Source organism: Salminus brasiliensis, chromosome 11, assembly GCF_030463535.1.
Source record: "Salminus brasiliensis chromosome 11, fSalBra1.hap2, whole genome shotgun sequence".
Lineage (NCBI taxonomy): Eukaryota > Metazoa > Chordata > Actinopteri > Characiformes > Bryconidae > Salminus > Salminus brasiliensis.
Genome location: NC_132888.1, coordinates 31,230,145 through 31,251,223, shown reverse-complemented (window position 1 = coordinate 31,251,223; position 21,079 = coordinate 31,230,145). Strand labels below are relative to the sequence as shown.

The 21,079-nt window shown below is 38.3% G+C and overlaps 54 pseudogenes; all 54 read left to right on the top strand.

The window, feature by feature from the left end:
• Positions 1 to 324: 324 nt before the first annotated feature.
• LOC140570365 (5S ribosomal RNA) lies at positions 325 to 443 on the top strand (annotated as a pseudogene).
• A 266-nt stretch (positions 444 to 709) lies between these two features.
• LOC140566229 (5S ribosomal RNA) lies at positions 710 to 828 on the top strand (annotated as a pseudogene).
• Positions 829 to 1,013: 185 nt separating this feature from the next.
• On the top strand, positions 1,014 to 1,132 carry LOC140566769 (5S ribosomal RNA; annotated as a pseudogene).
• A 185-nt stretch (positions 1,133 to 1,317) lies between these two features.
• LOC140566020 (5S ribosomal RNA) lies at positions 1,318 to 1,436 on the top strand (annotated as a pseudogene).
• Positions 1,437 to 1,622: 186 nt separating this feature from the next.
• On the top strand, positions 1,623 to 1,741 carry LOC140567909 (5S ribosomal RNA; annotated as a pseudogene).
• Positions 1,742 to 1,926: 185 nt separating this feature from the next.
• LOC140567212 (5S ribosomal RNA) lies at positions 1,927 to 2,045 on the top strand (annotated as a pseudogene).
• A 185-nt stretch (positions 2,046 to 2,230) lies between these two features.
• On the top strand, positions 2,231 to 2,349 carry LOC140572631 (5S ribosomal RNA; annotated as a pseudogene).
• A 185-nt stretch (positions 2,350 to 2,534) lies between these two features.
• Positions 2,535 to 2,653, top strand: LOC140566873 (5S ribosomal RNA; annotated as a pseudogene).
• Positions 2,654 to 2,838: 185 nt separating this feature from the next.
• LOC140567467 (5S ribosomal RNA) lies at positions 2,839 to 2,957 on the top strand (annotated as a pseudogene).
• Positions 2,958 to 3,142: 185 nt separating this feature from the next.
• On the top strand, positions 3,143 to 3,261 carry LOC140567724 (5S ribosomal RNA; annotated as a pseudogene).
• A 185-nt stretch (positions 3,262 to 3,446) lies between these two features.
• On the top strand, positions 3,447 to 3,565 carry LOC140568239 (5S ribosomal RNA; annotated as a pseudogene).
• A 185-nt stretch (positions 3,566 to 3,750) lies between these two features.
• Positions 3,751 to 3,869, top strand: LOC140567414 (5S ribosomal RNA; annotated as a pseudogene).
• A 185-nt stretch (positions 3,870 to 4,054) lies between these two features.
• Positions 4,055 to 4,173, top strand: LOC140568633 (5S ribosomal RNA; annotated as a pseudogene).
• A 185-nt stretch (positions 4,174 to 4,358) lies between these two features.
• LOC140566899 (5S ribosomal RNA) lies at positions 4,359 to 4,477 on the top strand (annotated as a pseudogene).
• A 185-nt stretch (positions 4,478 to 4,662) lies between these two features.
• Positions 4,663 to 4,781, top strand: LOC140568294 (5S ribosomal RNA; annotated as a pseudogene).
• A 489-nt stretch (positions 4,782 to 5,270) lies between these two features.
• On the top strand, positions 5,271 to 5,389 carry LOC140572630 (5S ribosomal RNA; annotated as a pseudogene).
• A 185-nt stretch (positions 5,390 to 5,574) lies between these two features.
• On the top strand, positions 5,575 to 5,693 carry LOC140566019 (5S ribosomal RNA; annotated as a pseudogene).
• Positions 5,694 to 5,879: 186 nt separating this feature from the next.
• On the top strand, positions 5,880 to 5,998 carry LOC140567211 (5S ribosomal RNA; annotated as a pseudogene).
• A 185-nt stretch (positions 5,999 to 6,183) lies between these two features.
• LOC140572629 (5S ribosomal RNA) lies at positions 6,184 to 6,302 on the top strand (annotated as a pseudogene).
• A 185-nt stretch (positions 6,303 to 6,487) lies between these two features.
• LOC140568238 (5S ribosomal RNA) lies at positions 6,488 to 6,606 on the top strand (annotated as a pseudogene).
• A 185-nt stretch (positions 6,607 to 6,791) lies between these two features.
• Positions 6,792 to 6,910, top strand: LOC140567831 (5S ribosomal RNA; annotated as a pseudogene).
• A 185-nt stretch (positions 6,911 to 7,095) lies between these two features.
• Positions 7,096 to 7,214, top strand: LOC140568621 (5S ribosomal RNA; annotated as a pseudogene).
• Positions 7,215 to 7,399: 185 nt separating this feature from the next.
• Positions 7,400 to 7,518, top strand: LOC140566898 (5S ribosomal RNA; annotated as a pseudogene).
• A 185-nt stretch (positions 7,519 to 7,703) lies between these two features.
• LOC140568292 (5S ribosomal RNA) lies at positions 7,704 to 7,822 on the top strand (annotated as a pseudogene).
• A 489-nt stretch (positions 7,823 to 8,311) lies between these two features.
• On the top strand, positions 8,312 to 8,430 carry LOC140572627 (5S ribosomal RNA; annotated as a pseudogene).
• Positions 8,431 to 8,615: 185 nt separating this feature from the next.
• Positions 8,616 to 8,734, top strand: LOC140571621 (5S ribosomal RNA; annotated as a pseudogene).
• A 185-nt stretch (positions 8,735 to 8,919) lies between these two features.
• LOC140566506 (5S ribosomal RNA) lies at positions 8,920 to 9,038 on the top strand (annotated as a pseudogene).
• Positions 9,039 to 9,223: 185 nt separating this feature from the next.
• Positions 9,224 to 9,342, top strand: LOC140572593 (5S ribosomal RNA; annotated as a pseudogene).
• A 185-nt stretch (positions 9,343 to 9,527) lies between these two features.
• On the top strand, positions 9,528 to 9,646 carry LOC140572592 (5S ribosomal RNA; annotated as a pseudogene).
• A 489-nt stretch (positions 9,647 to 10,135) lies between these two features.
• Positions 10,136 to 10,254, top strand: LOC140572376 (5S ribosomal RNA; annotated as a pseudogene).
• A 516-nt stretch (positions 10,255 to 10,770) lies between these two features.
• LOC140567249 (5S ribosomal RNA) lies at positions 10,771 to 10,889 on the top strand (annotated as a pseudogene).
• A 185-nt stretch (positions 10,890 to 11,074) lies between these two features.
• Positions 11,075 to 11,193, top strand: LOC140571687 (5S ribosomal RNA; annotated as a pseudogene).
• A 488-nt stretch (positions 11,194 to 11,681) lies between these two features.
• LOC140569931 (5S ribosomal RNA) lies at positions 11,682 to 11,800 on the top strand (annotated as a pseudogene).
• Positions 11,801 to 11,985: 185 nt separating this feature from the next.
• On the top strand, positions 11,986 to 12,103 carry LOC140568366 (5S ribosomal RNA; annotated as a pseudogene).
• A 185-nt stretch (positions 12,104 to 12,288) lies between these two features.
• Positions 12,289 to 12,407, top strand: LOC140566131 (5S ribosomal RNA; annotated as a pseudogene).
• Positions 12,408 to 12,592: 185 nt separating this feature from the next.
• Positions 12,593 to 12,711, top strand: LOC140573396 (5S ribosomal RNA; annotated as a pseudogene).
• A 185-nt stretch (positions 12,712 to 12,896) lies between these two features.
• Positions 12,897 to 13,015, top strand: LOC140568182 (5S ribosomal RNA; annotated as a pseudogene).
• Positions 13,016 to 13,200: 185 nt separating this feature from the next.
• On the top strand, positions 13,201 to 13,318 carry LOC140568365 (5S ribosomal RNA; annotated as a pseudogene).
• A 185-nt stretch (positions 13,319 to 13,503) lies between these two features.
• On the top strand, positions 13,504 to 13,622 carry LOC140571266 (5S ribosomal RNA; annotated as a pseudogene).
• A 185-nt stretch (positions 13,623 to 13,807) lies between these two features.
• On the top strand, positions 13,808 to 13,926 carry LOC140568181 (5S ribosomal RNA; annotated as a pseudogene).
• A 185-nt stretch (positions 13,927 to 14,111) lies between these two features.
• Positions 14,112 to 14,230, top strand: LOC140567884 (5S ribosomal RNA; annotated as a pseudogene).
• Positions 14,231 to 14,414: 184 nt separating this feature from the next.
• Positions 14,415 to 14,533, top strand: LOC140566652 (5S ribosomal RNA; annotated as a pseudogene).
• A 222-nt stretch (positions 14,534 to 14,755) lies between these two features.
• LOC140573269 (5S ribosomal RNA) lies at positions 14,756 to 14,874 on the top strand (annotated as a pseudogene).
• A 786-nt stretch (positions 14,875 to 15,660) lies between these two features.
• Positions 15,661 to 15,779, top strand: LOC140571564 (5S ribosomal RNA; annotated as a pseudogene).
• Positions 15,780 to 15,964: 185 nt separating this feature from the next.
• On the top strand, positions 15,965 to 16,083 carry LOC140566618 (5S ribosomal RNA; annotated as a pseudogene).
• Positions 16,084 to 16,845: 762 nt separating this feature from the next.
• Positions 16,846 to 16,964, top strand: LOC140572064 (5S ribosomal RNA; annotated as a pseudogene).
• Positions 16,965 to 17,149: 185 nt separating this feature from the next.
• LOC140567350 (5S ribosomal RNA) lies at positions 17,150 to 17,268 on the top strand (annotated as a pseudogene).
• An 831-nt stretch (positions 17,269 to 18,099) lies between these two features.
• Positions 18,100 to 18,218, top strand: LOC140570123 (5S ribosomal RNA; annotated as a pseudogene).
• A 185-nt stretch (positions 18,219 to 18,403) lies between these two features.
• Positions 18,404 to 18,521, top strand: LOC140567474 (5S ribosomal RNA; annotated as a pseudogene).
• Positions 18,522 to 18,706: 185 nt separating this feature from the next.
• Positions 18,707 to 18,825, top strand: LOC140567932 (5S ribosomal RNA; annotated as a pseudogene).
• A 185-nt stretch (positions 18,826 to 19,010) lies between these two features.
• LOC140566130 (5S ribosomal RNA) lies at positions 19,011 to 19,129 on the top strand (annotated as a pseudogene).
• A 490-nt stretch (positions 19,130 to 19,619) lies between these two features.
• On the top strand, positions 19,620 to 19,738 carry LOC140571550 (5S ribosomal RNA; annotated as a pseudogene).
• Positions 19,739 to 20,227: 489 nt separating this feature from the next.
• LOC140571605 (5S ribosomal RNA) lies at positions 20,228 to 20,346 on the top strand (annotated as a pseudogene).
• Positions 20,347 to 20,531: 185 nt separating this feature from the next.
• Positions 20,532 to 20,650, top strand: LOC140570327 (5S ribosomal RNA; annotated as a pseudogene).
• Positions 20,651 to 21,079: the final 429 nt, after the last annotated feature.

Below are 21,079 nucleotides of genomic sequence, written 5' to 3'. Positions count from 1 at the left end.
TATGAAGTCTGTTGCACAACAATGTGGGAGTTGATATTTTGGTGTACCAGACACTGTCGACAGGAACTGAAACTGTCTGTGACCGGTTCAACTTCCTCATTTCCATGTATATAAGAAAGCCATGCTTACTTGTTAGGAAGCAACTATATTCTGTTGCTCGAATAAAGTTATTACTCACTGCAACACAAGACAGGGTTGTGTTGTTTCTCAACTTCCACCACAGTTGTAAACGTTGATGTGTTGAAATGGAATGCTTTTGCTTGGTTTTGAACAAATATGGTCTTAGCTATGAAATTTGAATCCTCTAGTTTGCAAGGTGCTTTTGCTTATGGCCATTCCACCCTTAGAATGCCTGATCTCGTCTGATCTCAGAAGCTACTTAGGGTTGGGCCTGGTTAGTACTTGAATGGGAGACTGTCTGGGAATACCAGGTGTTGTAAGCTTTTTCAATCCTGCAAACAATTAAAGCTTACATTTCCATGTTATTTACATCTTTTGCACAAATTTGTAGTTGAAACTCTTTTGTGTTGTAAATGTTGATGTGTTGAAATGCAAATGCAATGTTATTTACATCTTTTGCACAAATTTGTAGTTGAAACTCTTTTGTGTTGTAAATGTTGATGTGTTGAAATGAAATGCTTTTGCTTGGTTTTGAACAAATATGGTCTTAGCTATGAAATTTGAATCCTCTAGTTTACAAGGTGCTTCTGCTTACGGCCATTCCACCCTTAGAATGCCTGCTCTCGTCTGATCTCAGAAGCTACGTAGGGTTGGGCCTGGTTAGTACTTAAAAGGGAGACTGTCTGGGAACACCAGGTGTTGTAAGCTTTTCCAATCCTGCAAACAATTAAAGCTTACATTTCCATGTTATTTACATCTTTTGCACAAATTTGTAGTTGAAACTCTTTTGTGTTGTAAATGTTGATGTGTTGAAATGGAATGCTTTTGCTTGGTTTTGAACAAATATGGTCTTAGCTATGAAATTTGAATCCTCAGGTTTGCAAGGTGCTTCTGCTTACGGCCATTCCACCCTTAGAATGCCTGATCTCGTCTGATCTCAGAAGCTACTTAGGGTTGGGCCTGGTTAGTACTTAAAACGGAGACTGTCTGGGAACACCAGGTGTTGTAAGCTTTTCCAACCCTGCAACCAATTAAAGCTTACATTTCCATGTTATTTAAATCTTTTGCACAAATTTGTAGTTGAAACTCTTTTGTGTTGTAAATGTTGATGTGTTGAAATGGAATGCTTTTGCTTGGTTTTGAACAAATATGGTCTTAGCTATGAAATTTGAATCCTCTAGTTTGCAAGGTGCTTCTGCTTACGGCCATTCCACCCTTAGAATGCCTGATCTCGTCTGATCTCAGAAGCTACCTAGGGCTGAGCCTGATTAGTACTTGAATGGGAGACTGTCTGGGAATACCAGGTGTTGTAAGCTTTTCCAATCCTGCAAACAATTAAAGCTTACATTTCCATGTTATTTACATCTTTTGCACAATTTTTTTAGTTGAAACTCTTTTGTGTTGTAAACGTTGATGTGTTGAAATGGAATGCTTTTGCTTGGTTTTGTACAAATATGGTCTTAGCTATGAAATTTGAATCCTCTAGTTTGCAAGGTGCTTCTGCTTACGGCCATTCCACCCTTAGAATTCCTCATCTCGTCTGATTTCAGAAGCTACTTAGGGTTGGGCCTGGTTTGTACTTGAATGGGAGACTGTCTGGGAATACCAGGTGTTGTAAGCTTTTCCAATCCTGCAAACAATTAAAGCTTACATTTCCATGTTATTTACATCTTTTGCACACATTTGTAGTTGAAACTCTTTTGTGTTGTAAATGTTGATGTGTTGAAATGGAATGCTTTTGCTTGGTCTTGAACAAATATGGTCTTAGCTATGAAATTTGAATCCTCTAGTTTGCAAGGTGCTTCTGCTTAAGGCCATTCCACCCTTAGAATTCCTGATCTCGTCTGATCTCAGAAGCTACTTAGGGTTGGGCCTGGTTTGTACTTGAATGGGAGTCTATCTGGGAATACCAGGTGTTGTAAGCTTTTCCAATCCTGCAAACAATTAAAGCTTACATTTCCATGTTATTTACATCTTTTGCACAAATTTGTAGTTGAAACTCTTTTGTGTTGTAAATGTTGATGTGTTGAAATGGAATGCTTTTGCTTGGTTTTGAACAAATATGGTCTTAGCTATGAAATTTGAATCCTCTAGTTTGGAAGGTGCTTCTGCTTACGGCCATTCCACCCTTAGAATGCCTGATCTCGTCTGATCTCAGAAGCTACGTAGAGTTGGGCCTGGTTAGTACTTGAATGGGAGACTGTCTGGGCATACCAGGTGTTGTAAGCTTTTCCAATCCTGCAAACAATTAAAGCTTACATTTCCATGTTATTTACATCTTTTGCACAAATTTGTAGTTGAAACTCTTTTGTGTTGTAAATGTTGATGTGTTGAAATGGAATGCTTTTGCTTGGTTTTGAACAAATATGGTCTTAGCTATGAAATTTGAATCCTCTAGATTGCAAGGCACTTCTGCTTACGGCCATTCCACCTTTAGAATGCCTGATCTCGTCTGATCTCAGAAGCTACCTAGAGTTGGGCCTGGTTAGTACTTGAATGGGAGACTGTCTGGGAATACCAGGTGTTGTAAACTTTTCCAATCCTGCAATCAATTAAAGCTTACATTTCCATGTTATTTACATCTTTTGCACAAATTTGTAGTTGAAACTCATTTGTGTTGTAAATGTTGATGTGTTGAAATGGAATGCTTTTGCTTGGTTTTGAACAAATATGGTCTTAGCTATGAAATTTGAATCCTCTAGTTTGCAAGGTTCTTCTGCTTACATCCATTCCACCCTTAGAATGCCTGATCTCGTCTGATCTCAGAAGCTACTTAGGGTTGGGCCTGGTTTGTACTTGAATGGGAGTCTATCTGGGAATACCAGGTCTTGTAAGCTTTTCCAATCCTGCAAACAATTAAAGCTTACATTTCCATGTTATTTACATCTTTTGCACAAATTTGTAGTTGAAACTCTTTTGTGTTGTAAATGTTGATGTGTTGAAATGGAATGCTTTTGCTTGGTTTTGAACAAATATGGTCTTAGCTATGAAATTTGAATCCTCTAGTTTGGAAGGTGCTTCTGCTTACGGCCATTCCACCCTTAGAATTCCTCATCTCGTCTGATCTCAGAAGCAACTTAGGGTTGGGCCTGGTTTGTACTTGAATGGGAGACTGTCTGGGAATACCAGGTGTTGTAAGCTTTTCCAATCCTGCAAACAATTAAAGCTTACATTTCCATGTTATTTACATCTTTTGCACACATTTGTAGTTGAAACTCTTTTGTGTTGTAAATGTTGATGTGTTGAAATGGCATGCTTTTGCTTGGTTTTGAACAAATATGGTCTTAGCTATGAAATTTGAATCCTCTAGTTTGCAAGTTGCTTCTGCTTACGGCCATTCCACCCTTAGAATGCCTGATCTCGTCTGATCTCAGAAGCTACTTAGGGTTGCGCCTGGTTAGTACTTGAATGGGAGACTGTCTGGGTATACCAGGTCTTGTAAGCTTTTCCAATCCTGCAAACAATTAAAGCTTACATTTCCATGTTATTTACATCTTTTGCACAAATTTGTAGTTGAAACTCTTTTGTGTTGTAAATGTTGATGTGTTGAAATGGAATGCTTTTGCTTGGTTTTGAACAAATATGGTTTTAACTATAAAATTTGAATCCTCTAGTTTGCAAGGTTCTTCTGCTTGCGGCCATTCCACCCTTAAAACGCCTAATCTAGTCTGATCTCAGGAGCTACCTAGGGTTGGGCCTGGTTAGTACTTGAATGGGAGACTGTCTGGGAATACCAGGTGTTGTAAGCTTTTCCAATCCTGCAAACAATTAAAGCTTACATTTCCATGTTATTTACATCTTTTGCACAAATTTGTAGTTGAAACTCTTTTGTGTTGTAAATGTTGATGTGTTGAAATGGAATGCTTTTGCTTGGTTTTGAACAAATATGGTCTTAGCTATGAAATTTGAATCCTCTAGTTTGCAAGGTGCTTCTGCTTACGGCCATTCCACCCTTAGAACGCCTGATCTCGTCTGATCTCAGAAGCTACTTAGGGTTGGGCCTGGTTAGTACTTGAATGGGAGACTGTCTGGGAATACCAGGTGTTGTAAGCTTTTCCAATCCTGCAAACAATTAAAGCTTACATTTCCATGTTATTTACATCTTTTGCACAAATTTGTAGTTGAAACTCTTTTGTGTTGTAAATGTTGGTGTGTTGAAATGGAATGCTTTTTCTTTGTTTTGAACAAATATGGTCTTAGCTATGAAATTTGAATCCTCTAGTTTGCAAGGTTCTTCTGTTTAAGGCCATTCCACCCTTAGAACGCCTGATCTCGTCTGATCTCAGAAGCTACCTAGAGTTGGGCCTGGTTAGTACTTGAATGGGAGACTGTCTGGGAATACCAGGTGTTGTAAGCTTCTCCAATCCTGCAAACAATTAAAGCTTACATTTCCATGTTATTTACATCTTTTGCACAAATTTGTATTTGAAACTCTTTTGTGTTGTAAATGTTGATGTGTTGAAATGGAATGCTTTTGCTTGGTTTTGAACAAATATGGTCTTAGCTATGAAATTTGAATCCTCCAGTTTGCAAGGTCCTTCTGCTTATGGTCATTCCACCCTTAGGATGCCTGATCTCGTCTGATCTCAGAAGCTGCCTAGGGTTGGGCCTGGTTAGTAATTGAATGGGAGACTCACTGGGAATACCAGGTGTTGTAAGCTTTTCCAATCCTGCAAACAATTAAAGCTTACATTTCCATGTTATTTACATCTTTTGCACAAATTTGTAGTTGAAACTCTTTTGTGTTGTAAATGTTGATGTGTTGAAATGGAATGCTTTTTCTTGGTTTTGAACAAATATGGTCTTAGCTATGAAATTTGAATCCTCTAGTTTGCAAGGTTCTTCTGCTTGAGGCCCATCCACCCTTAGAACGCCTGATCTCGTCTGATCTCAAAAGCTACCTAGGGTTGGGCCTGGTTAGTACTTGAATGGGAGACTGTCTGGGAATACCAGGTGTTGTAAACTTTCCCAATCCTGCAAACAATTAAAGCTTACATTTCCATGTTATTTACATCTTTTGCACAAATTTGTAGTTGAAACTCTTTTGTGTTGTAAATGTTGATGTGTTGAAATGGAATGCTTTTTCTTTGTTTTGAACAAATATGGTCTTAGCTATGAAATTTGAATCCTCTAGTTTGGAAGGTGCTTCTGCTTACGGCCATTCCACCCTTAGAATGCCTGATCTCGTCTGATCTCAGAAGCTACGTAGAGTTGGGCCTGGTTAGTACTTGAATGGGAGACTGTCTGGGCATACCAGGTGTTGTAAGCTTTTCCAATCCTGCAAACAATTAAAGCTTACATTTCCATGTTATTTACATCTTTTGCACAAATTTGTAGTTGAAACTCTTTTGTGTTGTAAATGTTGATGTGTTGAAATGGAATGCTTTTGCTTGGTTTTGAACAAATATGGTCTTAGCTATGAAATTTGAATCCTCTAGTTTGCAAGGTGCTTCTGCTTACGGCCATTCCACCCTTAGAATGCCTGATCTCGTCTGATCTCAGAAGCTACCTAGGGCTGAGCCTGATTAGTACTTGAATGGGAGACTGTCTGGGAATACCAGGTGTTGTAAGCTTTTCCAATCCTGCAAACAATTAAAGCTTACATTTCCATGTTATTTACATCTTTTGCACAATTTTTTTAGTTGAAACTCTTTTGTGTTGTAAACGTTCATGTGTTGAAATGGAATGCTTTTGCTTGGTCTTGAACAAATATGGTCTTAGCTATGAAATTTGAATCCTCTAGTTTGCAAGGTGCTTCTGCTTAAGGCCATTCCACCCTTAGAATTCCTGATCTCGTCTGATCTCAGAAGCTACTTAGGGTTGGGCCTGGTTTGTACTTGAATGGGAGTCTATCTGGGAATACCAGGTGTTGTAAGCTTTTCCAATCCTGCAAACAATTAAAGCTTACATTTCCATGTTATTTACATCTTTTGCACAAATTTGTAGTTGAAACTCTTTTGTGTTGTAAATGTTGATGTGTTGAAATGGAATGCTTTTGCTTGGTTTTGAACAAATATGGTCTTAGCTATGAAATTTGAATCCTCTAGTTTGGAAGGTGCTTCTGCTTACGGCCATTCCACCCTTAGAATGCCTGATCTCGTCTGATCTCAGAAGCTACGTAGAGTTGGGCCTGGTTAGTACTTGAATGGGAGACTGTCTGGGCATACCAGGTGTTGTAAGCTTTTCCAATCCTGCAAACAATTAAAGCTTACATTTCCATGTTATTTACATCTTTTGCACACATTTGTAGTTGAAACTCTTTTGTGTTGTAAATGTTGATGTGTTGAAATGGCATGCTTTTGCTTGGTTTTGAACAAATATGGTCTTAGCTATGAAATTTGAATCCTCTAGTTTGCAAGTTGCTTCTGCTTACGGCCATTCCACCCTTAGAATGCCTGATCTCGTCTGATCTCAGAAGCTACTTAGGGTTGCGCCTGGTTAGTACTTGAATGGGAGACTGTCTGGGTATACCAGGTCTTGTAAGCTTTTCCAATCCTGCAAACAATTAAAGCTTACATTTCCATGTTATTTACATCTTTTGCACAAATTTGTAGTTGAAACTCTTTTGTGTTGTAAATGTTGATGTGTTGAAATGGAATGCTTTTGCTTGGTTTTGAACAAATATGGTTTTAACTATAAAATTTGAATCCTCTAGTTTGCAAGGTTCTTCTGCTTGCGGCCATTCCACCCTTAGAACGCCTAATCTAGTCTGATCTCAGGAGCTACCTAGGGTTGGGCCTGGTTAGTACTTGAATGGGAGACTGTCTGGGAATACCAGGTGTTGTAAGCTTTTCCAATCCTGCAAACAATTAAAGCTTACATTTCCATGTTATTTACATCTTTTGCACAAATTTGTAGTTGAAACTCTTTTGTGTTGTAAATGTTGATGTGTTGAAATGGAATGCTTTTGCTTGGTATTGAACAAATATGGTCTTAGCTATGAAATTTGAATCCTCTAGTTTGCAAGGTGCTTCTGCTTACGGCCATTCCACCCTTAGAACGCCTGATCTCGTCTGATCTCAGAAGCTACTTAGGGTTGGGCCTGGTTAGTACTTGAATGGGAGACTGTCTGGGAATACCAGGTGTTGTAAGCTTTTCCAATCCTGCAAACAATTAAAGCTTACATTTCCATGTTATTTACATCTTTTGCACAAATTTGTAGTTGAAACTCTTTTGTGTTGTAAATGTTGGTGTGTTGAAATGGAATGCTTTTTCTTTGTTTTGAACAAATATGGTCTTAGCTATGAAATTTGAATCCTCTAGTTTGCAAGGTTCTTCTGTTTAAGGCCATTCCACCCTTAGAACGCCTGATCTCGTCTGATCTCAGAAGCTACCTAGAGTTGGGCCTGGTTAGTACTTGAATGGGAGACTGTCTGGGAATACCAGGTGTTGTAAGCTTCTCCAATCCTGCAAACAATTAAAGCTTACATTTCCATGTTATTTACATCTTTTGCACAAATTTGTATTTGAAACTCTTTTGTGTTGTAAATGTTGATGTGTTGAAATGGAATGCTTTTGCTTGGTTTTGAACAAATATGGTCTTAGCTATGAAATTTGAATCCTCCAGTTTGCAAGGTCCTTCTGCTTATGGTCATTCCACCCTTAGGATGCCTGATCTCGTCTGATCTCAGAAGCTGCCTAGGGTTGGGCCTGGTTAGTAATTGAATGGGAGACTCACTGGGAATACCAGGTGTTGTAAGCTTTTCCAATCCTGCAAACAATTAAAGCTTACATTTCCATGTTATTTACATCTTTTGCACAAATTTGTAGTTGAAACTCTTTTGTGTTGTAAATGTTGATGTGTTGAAATGGAATGCTTTTTCTTGGTTTTGAACAAATATGGTCTTAGCTATGAAATTTGAATCCTCTAGTTTGCAAGGTTCTTCTGCTTGAGGCCCATCCACCCTTAGAACGCCTGATCTCGTCTGATCTCAAAAGCTACCTAGGGTTGGGCCTGGTTAGTACTTGAATGGGAGACTGTCTGGGAATACCAGGTGTTGTAAACTTTCCCAATCCTGCAAACAATTAAAGCTTACATTTCCATGTTATTTACATCTTTTGCACAAATTTGTAGTTGAAACTCTTTTGTGTTGTAAATGTTGATGTGTTGAAATGGAATGCTTTTTCTTTGTTTTGAACAAATATGGTCTTAGCTATGAAATTTGAATCCTCTAGTTTGGAAGGTGCTTCTGCTTACGGCCATTCCACCCTTAGAATGCCTGATCTCGTCTGATCTCAGAAGCTACGTAGAGTTGGGCCTGGTTAGTACTTGAATGGGAGACTGTCTGGGCATACCAGGTGTTGTAAGCTTTTCCAATCCTGCAAACAATTAAAGCTTACATTTCCATGTTATTTACATCTTTTGCACAAATTTGTAGTTGAAACTCTTTTGTGTTGTAAATGTTGACGTGTTGAAATGGAATGCTTTTGCTTGGTTTTGAACAAATATGGTCTTAGCTATGAAATTTGAATCCTCTAGATTGCAAGGCGCTTCTGCTTACGGCCATTCCACCCTTAGAATGCCTGATCTCGTCTGATCTCAGAAGCTACCTAGGGTTGGGCCTGGTTAGTACTTGAATGGGAGACTGTCTGGGAATACCAGGTGTTGTAAACTTTTCCAATCCTTCAATCAATTAAAGCTTACATTTCCATGTTATTTACATCTTTTGCACAAATTTGTAGTTGAAACTCATTTGTGTTGTAAATGTTGATGTGTTGAAATGGAATGCTTTTGCTTGGTTTTGAACAAATATGGTCTTAGCTATGAAATTTGAATCCTCTAGTTTGCAAGGTGCTTCTGCTTACGGCCATTCCACCCTTAGAATGCCTGATCTCGTCTGATCTCAGAAGCTACTTAGAGTTGGGCCTGGTTAGTACTTGAATGGGAGACTTTCTGGGCATACCAGGTGTTGTAAGCTTTTCCAATCCTGCAAACAATTAAAGGTTACATTTCCATGTTATTTACATCTTTTGCACAAATTTGTATTTGAAACTCTTTTGTGTTGTAAATGTTGATGTGTTGAAATGGAATGCTTTTGCTTGGTTTTGAACAAATATGGTCTTAGCTATGAAATTTGAATCCTCTAGTTTGCAAGGTGCTTCTGCTTACGGCCATTCCACCCTTAGAATGCCTGATCTCGTCTGATCTCAGAAGCTGCCTAGGGTTGGGCCTGGTTAGTACTTGAATGGGAGACTGTCTGGGAATACCAGGTGTTGTAAGCTTTTCCAATCCTGCAAACAATTAAAGCTTACATTTCCATGTTATTTACATCTTTTGCACAAATTTGTAGTTGAAACTCTTTTGTGTTGTAAATGTTGATGTGTTGAAATGGAATGCTTTTGCTTGGTTTTGAACAAATATGGTCTTAGCTATGAAATTTGAATCCTCCAGTTTGCAAGGTGCTTCTGCTTATGGTCATTCCACCCTTAGGATGCCTGATCTCGTCTGATCTCAGAAGCTACCTAGGGTTGGGCCTGGTTAGTACTTGAATGGGAGACTGTCTGGGAATACCAGGTGTTGTAAGCTTTTCCAATCCTGCAAACAATTAAAGCTTACATTTCCATGTTATTTACATCTTTTGCACAAATTTGTAGTTGAAACTCTTTTGTGTTGTAAATGTTGATGTGTTGAAATGGAATGCTTTTGCTTGGTTTTGAACAAATATGGTCTTAGCTATGAAATTTGAATCCTCTAGTTTGCAAGGTGCTTCTGCTTACGGCCATTCCACCCTTAAATTGCCTGATCTAGTCTGATCTTAGAAGCTACCTAAGCTTGGGCCTGGTTAGCACTTGAATGGGAGACTGTCTGGGAATATCAGGTGTTGTAAGCTTTTCCAATCCTGCAAACAATTAAAGCTTACATTTCCATATTATTTACATCTTTTGCACAAATTTATAGTTGAAACTCTTTTGTGTTGTAAATGTTGATGTGTTGAAATGGAATGCTTTTGCTTGGTTTTGAACAAATATGGTCTTAGCTATGAAATTTGAATCCTCTAGTTTGCAAGGTGCTTCTGCTTACGGCCATTCCACCCTTAGAATGCCTGATCTCGTCTGATCTCAGAAGCTACCTAGGGTTGGGCCTGGTTAGTTCTTGAATGGGAGACTGTCTGGGAATACCAGGTGTTGTAAGCTTTTCCAATCCTGCAAACAATTAAAGCTTACATTTCCATATTATTTACATCTTTTGCACAAATTTATAGTTGAAACTCTTTTGTGTTGTAAATGTTGATGTGTTGAAATGGAATGCTTTTGCTTGGTTTTGAACAAATATGGTCTTAGCTATGAAATTTGAATCCTCTAGTTTGCAAGGTTCTTTTGCTCACGGCCATTCCACCCTTAGAACGCCTGATCTCAGAAGCTACCTGGGGTTGGGCCTGGTTAGTACTTGAATGGGAGACTGTCTGGGAATACCAGGTGTTGTAAGCTTTTCCAATCCTGCAAACAATTAAAGCTTACATTTCCATGTTATTTACATCTTTTGCACTTATTTGTAGTTGACACTCTTTTGTGTGGTAAATCTTGATGTGTTGAAATGGAATGCTTTGTGTTGTAAATGTTGATGTGTTGAAATGGAATGCTTTTGCTTGGTTTTGAACAAATATGGTCTTAGCTATGAAATTTGAATCCTCTAGTTTGCAAGGTGCTTCTGCTTACGGCCATTCCACCCTTAGAATGCCTGATCTCGTCTGATCTCAGAAGCTACTTAGGGTTGGGCCTGGTTAGTACTTGAATGGGAGACTGTCTGGGAATACCAGGTGTTGTAAGCTTTTCCAATCCTGCACACAATTAAAGCTTACATTTCCATGTTATTTACATCTTTTGCACAAATTTGTAGTTGAAACTCTTTTGTGTTGTAAATGTTGATGTGTTGAAATGGAATGCTTTTGCTTGGTTTTGAACAAATATGGTCTTAGCTATGAAATTTGAATCCTCTAGTTTGTAAGGTGCTTCTGCTTACGGCCATTCGACCCTTAGAACGCCTGATCTCGTCTGATCTCAGAAGCTAACTAGGGTTGGGCCTGGTTAGTACTTGAATGGGAGACTGTCTGGGAATACCAGGTGTTGTAAGCTTTTCCAATCCTGCAAACAATTAAAGCTTACATTTCCATGTTATTTACATCTTTTGCACAAATTTGTAGTTGAAACTCTTTTGTGTTGTAAATGTTGATGTGTTGAAATGGAATGCTTTTGCTTGGTTTTGAACAAATATGGTCTTAGCTATGAAATTTGAATCCTCTAGTTTGCAAGGTTCTTCTGCTTATGGCCATTCAACCTTTGAATGCCTGATCTCGTCTGATCTCAGAAGCTGCCTAGGGTTGGGCCTGGTTAGTACTTGAATGGGAGACTGTCTGGAAATACCAGGTTTTGTAAGCATTTCCAATCCTGCAAACAATTAAAGCTTACATTTCCATGTTATTTACATCTTTTGCACAAATTTGTAGTTGAAACTCTTTTGTGTTGTAAATGTTGATGTGTTGAAATGGAATGCTTTTTCTTGGTTTTGAACAAATATGGTTTTAACTATAAAATTTGAATCCTCTAGTTTGCAAGGTTCTTCTGCTTACGGCCATTCCACGCTTAGAACACCTGATCTCGTCTGATCTCAGAAGCTACCTAGGGTTGGGCCTGGTTAGTACTTGAATGGGAGACTATCTGGGAATACCAGGTGTTGTAAGCATTTCCAATCCTGCAAACAATTAAAGCTTACATTTCCATGTTATTTACATCTTTTGCACAAATTTGTAGTTGAAACTCTTTGGTGTTGTGAATTTTTATGTGTTAAAATGGAATGCTTTTGCTTGGTCTTGAACAAATATGGTCTTAGCTATGAAATTTGAATCCTCTAGTTTGCAAGGTGCTTCTGCTTATGGCCATTCACCCTTTGAATGCCTGATCTCGTCTGATCTTAGAAGCTGCCAAGGGTTGGGCCTGGTTAGTACTTGAATGGGAGACTGTCTGGGAATACCAGGTGTTGTAAGCTTTTCCAATCCTGCAAACAATTAAAGCTTACATTTCCATGTTATTTACATCTTTTGCACAAATTTGTAATTGAAACTCTTTGGTGTTGTAAATTTTTAAGTGTTAAAATGGAATGCTTTTGCTTGGTTTTGAACAAATATGGTCTTAGCTATGAAATTTGAATCCTCTAGTTTGCAAGGTGTTTCTGCTTACGGCCATTCCACCCTTAGAACGCCGGATCTCGTCTGATCTCGGAAGCTACCTAGGGTTGGGCCTGGTTAGTACTTGAATGGGAGACTGTCTGGGAATACCAAGTGTTGTAAGCTTTTCCAATCCTGCAAACAATTAAAGCTTACATTTCCATGTTATTTACATCTTTTGCAAAAATTTGTATTTGAAACTCTTTTGTGTTGTAAATGTTGATGTGTTGAAATGGAATGCTTTTGCTTGGTTTTGAACAAATATGGTCTTAGCTATGAAATTTGAATCCTGTAGTTTGCAAGACGCTTCTGCTTACGGCCGTTCCACCCTTAGAACGCCTGATCTCGTCTGATCTCAGAAGCTACCTAGGGTTTGGCCTGGTTAGTACTTGAATGGGAGACTGTCTGGGAATACCAGGTGTTGTAAGCTTTTCCAATCCTGCAAACAATTAAAGCTTACATTTCCATGTTATTTACATCTTTTGCACAAATTTGTAGTTGAAACTCTTTTGTGTTGTAAATGTTGATGTGTTGAAATGGAATGCTTTTGCTTGGTTTTGAACAAATATGGTTTTAACTTTAAAATTTGAATCGTCTAGTTTGCAAGGTGCTTCTGCTTGTGGCCATTCCACCCTTAGATCGTCTGATCTCGTCTGATCTCAGAAGCTACTTAGGGTTGGGTCTGGTTAGTACTTGAATGGGAGACTGTCGGTGAATACCAGGTGTTGTAAGCTTTTCCAATCCTGCAAACAATTAAAGCTTACATTTCCATGTTATTTACATCTTTTGCACAAATTTGTAGTTGAAACTCTTTGGTGTTGTGAATTTTTATGTGTTAAAATGGAATGCTTTTGCTTGGTCTTGAACAAATATGGTCTTAGCTATGAAATTTGAATCCTCTAGTTTGCAAGGTGCTTCTGCTTATGGCCATTCACCCTTTGAATGCCTGATCTCGTCTGATCTTAGAAGCTGCCAAGGGTTGGGCCTGGTTAGTACTTGAATGGGAGACTGTCTGGGAATACCAGGTGTTGTAAGCTTTTCCAATCCTGCAAACAATTAAAGCTTACATTTCCATGTTATTTACATCTTTTGCACAAATTTGTAATTGAAACTCTTTGGTGTTGTAAATTTTTAAGTGTTAAAATGGAATGCTTTTGCTTGGTTTTGAACAAATATGGTCTTAGCTATGAAATTTGAATCCTCTAGTTTGCAAGGTGTTTCTGCTTACGGCCATTCCACCCTTAGAACGCCGGATCTCGTCTGATCTCGGAAGCTACCTAGGGTTGGGCCTGGTTAGTACTTGAATGGGAGACTGTCTGGGAATACCAGGTGTTGTAAGCTTTTCCAATCCTGCAAACAATTAAAGCTTACATTTCCATGTTATTTACATCTTTTGCACAAATTTGTAGTTGAAACTCTTTTGTGTTGTAAATGTTGATGTGTTGAAATGGAATGCTTTTGCTTGGTTTTGAACAAATATGGTTTTAACTTTAAAATTTGAATCGTCTAGTTTGCAAGGTGCTTCTGCTTGTGGCCATTCCACCCTTAGATCGTCTGATCTCGTCTGATCTCAGAAGCTACTTAGGGTTGGGTCTGGTTAGTACTTGAATGGGAGACTGTCGGTGAATACCAGGTGTTGTAAGCTTTTCCAATCCTGCAAACAATTAAAGCTTACATTTCCATGTTATTTACATCTTTTGCACAAATTTGTAATTGAAACTCTTTGGTGTTGTAAATTTTTAAGTGTTAAAATGGAATGCTTTTGCTTGGTTTTGAACAAATATGGTCTTAGCTATGAAATTTGAATCCTCTAGTTTGCAAAGTGCTTCTGCTTACGGCCATTCCACCCTTAGAATGCCTGATGTAGTCTGATCTCAGAAGCTACCTAGGGTTGGGCCTGGTTAGTACTTGAATGGGAGACTGTCTGAGAATACCAGGTGTTGTAAGCTTTCCAATCCTGCAAACAATTAAAGCTTACATTTCCATGTTATTTACATCTTTTGCACAAATTTGTAGTTGAAACTCTTTTGTGTTGTAAACGTTGATGTGTTGAAATGGAATGCTTTTGCTTGGTTTTGAACAAATATGGTCTTAGCTATGAAATTTGAATCCTCTAGTTTGCAAGGTGCTTCTGCTTACGGCCATTCCACCCTTAGAACGCCGGATCTCGTCTGATCTCGGAAGCTACCTAGGGTTGGGCCTGGTTAGTACTTAAATGGGAGACTGTCTGGGAATACCAAGTGTTGTAAGCTTTTCCAATCCTGCAAACAATTAAAGCTTACATTTCCATGTTATTTACATCTTTTGCACAAATTTGTAGTTTAATCTCTTTTGTGTTGTAAATGTTGATGTGTTGAAATGGAATGCTTTGTGTTGTAAATGTTATTGTGTTGAAATGGAATGCTTTTGCTTGGTTTTGAACAAATATGGTCTTAGCTATGAAATTTGAATCCTCTAATTTGCAAAGTGCTTCTGCTTACGGCCATTCCACCTTTAGAATGCCTGATCTCGTCTGATCTCAGAAGCTACCTAGGGTTGGGCCTGGTTAGTACTTGAATGGGAGACTGTCTGGGAATACCAGGTGTTGTAACCTTTTCCAATCCTGCAGTCAATTAAAGCTTACATTTTTCTATGTTATTTACATCTTTTGGACAATTTTTGTAGTTGAAACTCTTTTGTGTTGTAAATTTTGATGTGTTGAAATGGAATGCTTTTGCTTGGTTTTGAACAAATATGGTCTTAGCTATGAAATTTGAATCCTCTAGTTTGCAAGGTGCTTCTGCTTACGGCAAATCTACCCTTAGAATACCTGATCTCGTCTGATCTCAGAAGCTACCTAGGGTTGGGCCTGGTTAGTGCTTGTATGGGAGACTGTCTGGGTATACCAGGTGTTGTAAGTTTTCCAATCCTGCAAACAATTAAAGCTTACATTTCCATGTTATTTACATCTTTTGCACAAATTTGTAGTTGAAACTCTTTTGTGTTGTAAACGTTGATGTGTTGAAATGGATTGCTTTTGCTTGGTTTTGAACAAATATGGTCTTAGCTATGAAATTTGAATCCTCTAGTTTGCAAGGTTCTACTGCTTACGGCCATTCCACCCTTAGAATGCCTGATCTCCGAAGTTACCGAGGGTTGGGCCTGGTTAGAACTTGAATGGGAGACTGTCTGGGAATACCAGGTGTTGTAAGCTTTTCCAATCCTGCAAACAATTAAAGCTTACATTTCCATGTCATTTACATCTTTTGCACAAATTTTTTAGTTAAAACTCTTTTGTGTTGTAAATGTTGATGTGTTGAAATGGAATGCTTTTGCTTGGTTTTGAACAAATATGGTCTTAGCTATGAAATTTGAATCCTCTAGTTTGCAAGGTGCTTCTGCTTACGGCCATCCCACCCTTAGAATGCCTGATCTCGTCTGATCTCAGAAGCTACTTAGGGGTGGGCCTGGTTAGTACTTGAATGGGAGACTGTCTGGGAATACCAGGTGTTGTAAGCTTTTCCAATCCTGCAATCAATTAAAGCTTACATTTCCATGTTATTTACATCTTTTGCACAAATTTGTAGTTGAAACTCTTTTGTGTTGTAAATGATGATGTGTTGAAATGTAATGCTTTTGCTTGGTTTTGAACAAATATGGTCTTAGCTATGAAATTTGAATCCTCTAGTTTGCAAGGTTCTTCTGCTCATGGCCATTCTACCCTTAGAATGCCTGATCTCGTCTGATCTCAGAAGCTATCTAGGGTTGGGCCTGGTTAGTACTTGAATGGGAGACTGTCTGGGAATACCAGGTGTTGTAAGCTTTTCCAATCCTGCAAACAATTAAAGCTTACATTTCCATGTTATTTACATCTTTTGCACTCTGCCTATTTGCACTATGTCTTTTTGCACACCTGTACAGATGTTCTTTTCTGTAAATATATTTTTCAGCTCTTTATTACCTTTAGTACTTTTTACTTTTTTAATTTATCCCCTACCCTATTTATTGTTTAGTGTCATTTTCCTTTAGTTTAAGACTGTGTTCTGTGTTTTTTTGTTACTTGTCATACGTGTTGCTCTCACCAAGACAAATTCCTTGTATGTGTAACATACTTGGTGAAATAAAGAGATTCTGATTCTGATTCTGATTCTGCAGAAACTTATAGTTGAAACTCTTTTGTGTTGTAAATGTTGATGTGTTGAAATGGAATGCTTTTGCTTGGTTTTGAACAATATGGTCTTAGCTATGAAAATTGAATCCTCTAGTTAGCGAGGTTTTTCTACTTACGGCCATTTCACCCTTAGAATGCCTGATCTCGTCTGATATCAGAAGCTGTCTAGGGTTGGGCCTGGTTAGTACTTGAATGGGAGACTGTCTGGTAATACCAGGTGTTGTAAGCTTTTCCAATCCTGCAAACAATTAAAGCTTACATTTCCATGTTATTTACATCTTTTGCACAAATTTGTAGTTGAAACTCTTTTGTGTTGTAAATGTTGATGTGTTGAAATGGAATGCTTTTGCTTGGTTTTGAACAAATATGGTCTTAGCTATAAAATCTGAATCCTCTAGTTTGCAAGGTGCTTCTGCTTACGGCCATTCCACCCTTAGAATGCCTGATCTCGTCTGATCTCAGAAGCTACTTAGAGTTGGGCCTGGTTAGTACTTGAATGGGAGACTGTCTGGGAATTCCAGGTGTTGTAAGCTTTTCCAATCCTGCAAACAATTAAAGCTAACATTTCCATGTTGTTTACATCTTTTGCACAAATTTGTAGTTGAAACTCTTTTGTGATGTAAATGTTGATGTGTTGAAATGAAATGCTTTTTCTTGGTTTTGAACAAATATGGTTTTAACTATGAAATTTGAATCCTCTAGTTTGCAAGGTGCTTCTGCTTACGGCCATTCCACCCTTAGAATGCCTGATCTCGTCTGATCTCAGAAGCTATCTAGGTTTGGGCCTGGTTAGTACTTGAATGGGAGACTGTCTGGTAATACCAGGTGTTGTAAGCTTTTCCAATCCTGCAAACAATTAAAGCTTACATTTCCATGTTATTTACATCTTTTGCACAAATTTGTAGTTGAAACTCTTTTGTGTTGTAAATGTTGATGTGTTGAAATGGAATGCTTTTGCTTGGTCTTGAACAAATATGGTCTTAGCTATGAAATTTGAATCCTCTAGTTTGCAAGGTGCTTCTGCTTACGGCCATTCCACCCTTAGAATGCCTGATCTTGTCTGATCTAAGAAGCAACCCAGGCTTGGGCCTGGTTAGTACTTGAACGGGAGACTGTCTGGGAATACCAGGTGTTGTAAGCTTTTCCAATCCTGCAAACAATTAAAGCTTACATTTCCATGTTATTTACATCTTTTGCACAGATTTTTAAGTTGAAACTCTTTTGTGTTGTAAATGTTGATGTGTTGAAATGGAATGCTTTGTGTTGTAAATGTTGATGTGTTGAAATGGAATGCTTTTGCTTGGTTTTGAACAAATATGGTCTTAGCTATGAAATTTGAATCCTCTAGTTTGCAAGGTGCTTCTCCTTACGGCCATTCCACCCTTAGGATGCCTGATCTCGTCTAATCTCAGAAGCTACCTAGGGTTGTGCCTGGTTAGTACTTGAATGGAAGACTGTCTGGGAATACCAGGTGTTGTAAGCTTTTCCAATCCTGCAAACAATTAAAGCTTACATTTCCATGTTATTTACATCTTTTGCACAAATTTGTAGTTGAAACTCTTTTGTGTTGTAAATGTTGATGTGTTGAAATGGAATGCTTTTGCTTGGTTTTGAACAAATATGGTCTTAGCTATGAAATTTGAATCCTCTAGTTTGCAAGGTCCTTCTGTTTACGGCCATTCCACCCTTAGAATGCCTGATCTCATCTGATCTCAGAAGCTACCTAGGGTTGGGCCTGGTTAGTACTTGAATGGGAGACTATCTGGGAATACCAGGTGTTGTAAGCATTTCCAATCCTGCAAACAATTAAAGCTTACATTTCCATGTTATTTACATCTTTTGCACAAATTTGTAGTTGAAACTCTTTGGTGTTGTGAATTTTTATGTGTTAAAATGGAATGCTTTTGCTTGGTCTTGAACAAATATGGTCTTAGCTATGAAATTTGAATCCTCTAGTTTGCAAGGTGCTTCTGCTTATGGCCATTCACCCTTTGAATGCCTGATCTCGTCTGATCTCAGAAGCTACCTAGGGTTTGGCCTGGTTAGTACTTGAATGGGAGACTGTCTGGGAATACCAGGTGTTGTAAGCTTTTCCAATCCTGCAAACAATTAAAGCTTACATTTCCATGTTATTTACATCTTTTGCACAAATTTGTAGTTGAAACTCTTTTGTGTTGTAAATGTTGATGTGTTGAAATGGAATGCTTTTGCTTGGTTTTGAACAAATATGGTTTTAACTTTAAAATTTGAATCGTCTAGTTTGCAAGGTGCTTCTGCTTGCGGCCATTCCACCCTTAGATCGTCTGATCTCGTCTGATCTCAGAAGCTACTTAGGGTTGGGTCTGGTTAGTACTTGAATGGGAGACTGTCGGTGAATACCAGGTGTTGTAAGCTTTTCCAATCCTGCAAACAATTAAAGCTTACATTTCCATGTTATTTACATCTTTTGCACAAATTTGTAATTGAAACTCTTTGGTGTTGTAAATTTTTAAGTGTTAAAATGGAATGCTTTTGCTTGGTTTTGAACAAATATGGTCTTAGCTATGAAATTTGAATCCTCTAGTTTGCAAGGTGCTTCTGCTTACGGCCATTCCACCCTTAGAACGCCGGATCTCGTCTGATCTCGGAAGCTACCTAGGGTTGGGCCTGGTTAGTACTTGAATGGGAGACTGTCTGGGAATACCAAGTGTTGTAAGCTTTTCCAATCCTGCAAACAATTAAAGCTTACATTTCCATGTTATTTACATCTTTTGCACAAATTTGTAGTTTAATCTCTTTTGTGTTGTAAATGTTGATGTGTTGAAATGGAATTTCCTTTTCTTGGTTTTGAACAAATATGGTCTTAGCTATGAAATTTGAATCCTCTAGTTTGCAAGGTGCTTCTGCTTACGGCCATTCCACCCTTAGAATGCCTGATCTTGTCTGATCTAAGAAGCAACCCAGGCTTGGGCCTGGTTAGTACTTGAACGGGAGTCTGTCTGGGAATACCAGGTGTTGTAAGCTTTTCCAATCCTGCAAATAATTAAAGCTTACATTTCCATGTTATTTACATCTTTTGCACAAATTTGTAGTTGAAACTCTTTTGTGTTGTAAATGTTGATGTGTTGAAATGGAATGCTTTTGCTTGGTTTTGAACAAATATGGTCTTAGCTATGAAATTTGAATCCTCTAGTTTGCAAGGTGCTTCTGCTTACGGCCATTCCACCCTTAGAATGCCTGATCTCGTCTGATCTCAGAAGCTACCTAGGGTTGGGCCTGGTTAGTACTTGAATGGAAGACTGTCTGGGAATACCAGGTGTTGTAAGCTTTTCCAATCCTGCAAACAATTAAAGCTTACATTTCCATGTTATTTACATCTTTTGCACAAATTTGTAGTTGAAACTCTTTTGTGTTGTAAATGTTGATGTGTTGAAATGGAATGCTTTTGCTTGGTTTTGAACAAATATGGTCTTAGCTATGAAATTTGAATCCTCTAGTTTGCAAGGTTCTTCTGCTTACGGCCATTCAACCTTTAGAATGCCTGCTCTCGTCTGATCTCAGAAGCTACCTAGGGTTGTACCTGGTTAGTACTTGAATGTGAGACTGTCTGGGAATACCAGGTGTTGTAAGGTTTTCCAATCCTGCAAACAATTAAAGCTTACATTTCCATGTTATTTACATCTTTTGCACAAATTTGTAGTTGAAACTCTTTTGTGTTGTAAATGTTGATGTGTTGAAATGGAATGCTTTTGCTTGGTTTTGAACAAATATGGTCTTAGCTATGAAATTTGAATCCTCTAGTTTGCAAGGTGCTTCTGCTTACGGCCATTCCACCCTTAGAATGCCTGATCTCGTCTGATCTCAGAAGCTACCTAGGGTTGGGCCTGGTTAGTACTTGAACGGGAGACTGTCTGGGAATACCAGGTGTTGTAAGCTTTTCCAATCCTGCAAATAATTAAAGCTTACATTTCCATGTTATTTACATCTTTTGCACAAATTTGTAGTTGAAACTCTTTTGTGTTGTAAATGTTGATGTGTTGAAATGGAATGCTTTTTCTTGGTTTTGAAGAAATATGGTCTTAGCTATGAAATTTTAATCCTCTAGATTGCAAGGTGCATCTGCTTACTGCCATTCCACCCTTAGAACGCCTGATCTCGTCTGATCTCAGAAGCTACCTAGGGTTGGGCCTGGTTAGTACTTGAATGGGAGACTGTCTGGGAATACCAGGTGTTGTAAGCTTTTCCAATCCTGCAAACAATTAAAGCTTACATTTCCATGTTATTTACATCTTTTGCACAAATTTGTAGTTGAAACTCTTTTGTGTTGTAAATGTTGATGTGTTGAAATGGAATGCTTTTGCTTGGTCTTGAACAAATATGGTCTTAGCTATGAAATTTGAATCCTCTAGTTTGCAAGGTGCTTCTGCTTACGGCCATTCCACCCTTAGAATGCCTGATCTTGTCTGATCTAAGAAGCAACCCAGGCTTGGGCCTGGTTAGTACTTGAACGGGAGACTGTCTGGGAATACCAGGTGTTGTAAGCTTTTCCAATCCTGCAAACAATTAAAGCTTACATTTCCATGTTATTTACATCTTTTGCACAAATTTGTAGTTGAAACTCTTTTGTGTTGTAAATGTTGATGTGTTGAAATGGAATGCTTTTGCTTGG